This window comes from Vespula vulgaris, chromosome 10 (assembly GCF_905475345.1).
Source record: "Vespula vulgaris chromosome 10, iyVesVulg1.1, whole genome shotgun sequence".
Lineage (NCBI taxonomy): Eukaryota > Metazoa > Arthropoda > Insecta > Hymenoptera > Vespidae > Vespula > Vespula vulgaris.
The window spans coordinates 4,338,918-4,343,634 of NC_066595.1; the positions used below are offsets into that span (position 1 = coordinate 4,338,918).

General features: G+C 39.7%; 1 protein-coding gene across 4 annotated transcripts in view; it reads left to right on the forward strand.

Annotated features, from left to right (window-relative positions):
- The window catches only part of LOC127067205 (uncharacterized), a 188,026-nt gene that overhangs the window by 80,052 nt on the left and 103,257 nt on the right, over nt 1-4,717 (forward strand). The gene's annotated exons all lie outside the window — the stretch shown is intronic.

Genomic DNA, 4,717 nt, shown 5'->3' on the forward strand with positions numbered 1-4,717 from the left:
AGAACAATAACAATTTCTCCGCTTTTCCTCTTTCCTCATCATCGTCCTAGCTATTCTCGTGCATTTCAATTGGTTAAGGAATCGATCCTAGCATCACCGATCGACCACAAAACGGAAAAGGGCTTAGTGATCGAGATCCGATTGGATTTCGAAATAAGAGAATTCAATTCTAGTTTCCGAGGTTCGCGAATGTCGAAGAGAATTCGATCTACGCAACGAGGAGTTGCGAAGTTTCATGAATTCTATAGATATATACCCAGCTAACTGGTTGGTTTTCTAACGATATAGGTAAACCCAGGCACATTTTACAAACACGTTTATTTACTTCTTAGTCGTTTTCTTTTTTCTTTTCTTTTTTTTCTTTTCTTTTTCTTTTTTTTTGTCATCTTTCTCCTCGCTTTCACTTTCTCTTAATTTTATTGAATATACGCTGTGTTCTTCTCGTGGCGAATGATTAAACTGAAAATGTCGAAATGTGGAACGCTCCTGGCGAGAGAATAACTAGAATATAGGATAAGAATGAGAGAGAACGAAGGAGTGAAAGAGAGAGAGAGAGAGAGAGAGAGAGAAGCTATTCGAGACGAATCCTTTGGTCTCTTGGAATGCTGTTGTATAATGCAGCAGGTTCTTTACAAACACTGATTCAAATTTATATAACTGTATACGTAAATACTTGTATTAACATCGAAAAAAACAGTGTCAACGAGACGCCCACCATCGTCCCATCTTTCTTTATATTTATTATTCTTAATTATACTATAGCGAAGTAATATACACGATGTTTGCAAACGTATTGAATCTAATAATCGATTCATAATTAAAATCGTCGTTTTATTTTCATCTGCAATTTTTTTTCAATCTTTCTTCCCTTTTTTTTTTGTTTTTTTTTTAATATCCAGAAAAAAAATTCTACGGAAAAACATTCAACGCTCATTTTATTTTATTAATAGATTCTTTAAGATATTTCTTCACGAGCACGTGTCAGGAGTAAACGTAAGCAGGTGTTTAAGTACTTACTTACTTATGTGCCTCGAGTGATCACGTGCGCACGAGCTCGGAGCATTATTTACAGACGATAATTAAATAATAAAACAGAACGTGCTGACTCGTAAAAACAAAAACGTTGTAGAATTCTAAGTATTCCGTTTCTCGATTGTAATAATTCAGGAAGAGCGTGACATAAGGGGTGGAGTTTGTCTTTAACGTCCCTCCTCCTTTTCTCCATCTCTTTCTCTCTCTATCGTTCTCACCCCATCGAATGTTTGCGCAACAAACCAACGGTGGGTGTTCCAGCGAGTGAGCAAGCATGGATCGACTAGCATAAACAAGAGGAGACGCCGATCATCGTTCTCGTTGATTCTATTTCGAGTACTTACTTACCTGCCACTACTCCAAATAATTACTTCGCAAATAAACGTGACCTCGGCCAAGATTAGACGATTAGATAATAATTCTCCGAGAATTTTATTCTAGTTTCTATTCTTCCTTCATTTTCTTCCCGAGCTCGAATAGCTCGGAAAAGGAAAAAGAAAGAAATTAAACGAACATCAAAAAATTTCTCCATTGATCTTTTTTCAATTTTTCCATTAAACTCTTCGATGCACTCATTCGACGGATCATTCATTTATTAATATAACAAATACACGTATAGATGATATTTAACGATATAGTAATTTCATACGAAATTTATTAAGATCGTGACTTTTTACATCTTTCCTTTCTTTGTAAAATTTTCTATGACTCGACGATCGGTATAAAATGTCGCGTTAATAAAAAATTTCAATGAAAAGAAAAAGAAAGGGAAAACTAAATCGTGCATTGAAGGGTTCATTACATCATTTTCCTTCCATCGTTGGTGGATGAGAGAATGGGAGGTTTGTGATGGGGGTGGGAGTGAGGGTTGGGGAGGAAAGAGAGGTCCGAGAATAATTGGAACCGCGACGATCTTTTCTTGGTGGTACTCGAGCTTACATGCTCCGATTTACTGTAGGCGCGATTCGATTTCTCCGGATGCAATTTTGCCACTCGAGTTAAAGCGCCCACCAGCGTGCATACGCTGAAAGATCCTTCCAACTTGCCTGTAGAAGAGCAAAGCTTTAAGGGAGAAAGAAAGAAAAGGAAGGAATGATCGAGTAAGCACGAAGCGAGTCACGGCGAGCCAATGTTGTTTCGAGAGGCGAGGGCTATGAAACGGGACGACGAATCGTGCTACGTTGGGAAAACAATGATCGACGATTAATTATCCACGGTACTCGTTCACCCTCTCTCGTCTGACGTATGTATGTACCTACGTAAGTACGTACTACTAACGTGTGTACCTTCGAGATGAGATCTCGTTCCTCTCTTATATGTGTGTGTGTGTGTGTGTGTATATACACCACTCGATCAGTTAGCAACGCCAATCGAGAAACACATTCGCAAGTGCACGCACGTGCGAGCATTATTAATTATTCCGATCGTATTTCTCGATTTATACCAGATCGAGTTCGGTAGTTAAAGAGCGCTAGCACCGTTCGAAGCGTAACTTACGTAAGTGAATAAGTAAGTAAGTACCTTACTTACACCGGTACTTAGGAAATAATTAATTTTCACCAAACGAAAGAAAACAAAATCGATCCAAAATTATAAACTGTTAATTATTCGTTTTTTTTTTATTTATTAATAACAAATATAACATAGAACGTAGTATCTAATAAAATTGTGGAAAAAAATGAGGAATTCTATGCGAGAAAAAGATTAAAGGAGAAAGAGAGAGAGAGAGAGAGAGAGAGAGAGAGAATATGAGAATGAGATTAGTAGAGATGGCAAGAATGAAAATTAGGTGGACCCGAAGGTCCCTTTCTCTAATCCCGTTCTAAACATATTTAAGATCGTAGGAACGCGTGCATTCCAAAGTCAGCGGGTGTACTAATGAAGTCGTGAGATGTTTACAGCTTTAACAGTGACCATGGGAATGAGACGGAGACAGAGATATACCTAGACTATAAAGTATATATATATATATACGTATAATATATAGATGCAGAAAGAGAAAGGGATAGAGATAAAGAGATATAGGATAGACAGAGCGGGTAGAGGAAAGATGATTTAGATTCCAGCTAAACGATCTGTCTAAGCTCTCGGATATGACGGGTGAGTTCGACTCGAGTTCATCGCGCTGCTCACTCGGTATAATGGATTTAATGAGAAGCTAGCTGAGGGCCTGAAGGGTCCATACAGTGGGAGAAGAGGAGAGAGAAGAGGGAAGGAACGTGGCATCAGTAGGAACGGCCTTCCGACTTTAGGACTTCTCTGAGGTAGCAGTTGGGGTTGTTCCGAAGCCTCCGGCACCCTTCTCGCCCCTTTCCTGAGACATGTACTCTCTCTCTCTCTCTCTCCCTCTCTCTCTCTCTCTCTCTCCAACTCTCGCACACACTTGCTCACCGCTCGACAGCATAATGGCCCTTCAGAGATCAGAAACAATGGCGTGCCTCTCGAGAGGATAATGACGGTGAAAATTGTCAGTTTGTCGTGCCGAGAGGCGTGCATAAGTCGGTAATCACCGTTCTCGCGAGCGCGTAAGAGAGAGAGAGAGAGAGAGAGAGAGAGAGAGAGAGAGAACCGGGCGCCTTATTATCGTACGACTCGAAGGCGCTACCGTGTGCCTTCCTTTATCGGTACGAAAAGAGACAGACGGACAGGCCTTCCTCCTCCACTTTTTTTCCTCTCTCGCTCTCTTTCTATATATCTTTTTCTTTTCTTCTTCATCATCTAACTGCTCGTTAGGTCTTTTCCGTAACGAAAGTCCACCGTCATTGAAGTCTTCTCTCTCTCTCTCTCTCTCTCTCTCTCTCTCTTTCTTTCTTTCTTTCTTTCTTTCTTTCTTTCTTTCTCTTTCTCTCGTTCGTTGATCTTCACCCATCCAAATCTTTCTTTTTAATGGTCGCACGAGTTACGTCGCACGTGGAATGATAATAAATTAGTTCCTCGTAAACGCCAACGCTACGATCAAAGTCGATTCTTAAGAAACAAAATGACGAAGAAGAAGAAGAAGTAGAAGATGGAATAAAGAAAAATGAGTTCATCCTGAACGAAATCACTGTGCACACAGGTGCTTTCTTCGCGTGAATTCGAAGGTGCGAAGAATCGAACCGTTCGAATATCCAAATGTCTCTTTGGCAGCTGTGTTACCCCTCCGTGTCACAGTTCTTAAGCTTTTTCTTCTCTTCGACAATACGCAGTGTGCCTCGGAAAATTTCTTTCTTTCATTCTTTATTCCTTTCTTTCTTTCTTTCTTTCTTTCTTCCTTTTTCTTTCTTTCTTTCTTTCTTTTTTTCTTCCTTTTCGTACTTTTCTTTTCTCATGCACCGATGTATCCTGTTCACAAAGTGCGTGTCGGATTTCGATGGGTATTGTGCATCGGAGCGAGTCGAGCGCGAGTTATTTTGACGGATAGCACACACCCTTATTCGATTGTCTTCTAAGCCCAGCAGTAGCGAGAAGGAGGAGATCGGGCGAGGTACAACAGGAGAAAAGGTGTATATTAGAAAAGAAAAAAAAAAAAATAATAGAAGCTTCCTCTTTCGCGACGAATATTAATCTTGGATTTTCGTATTCCTTTTGAACGTTTGAATACCGTACGAACTCGAAGAGAACTTAATCGTTGGCGAAATTGAAACGTTAATTGAGGATATTTTCAATGACAGAATTAATCGAGGTCATTATTTCTTTCTTTTTT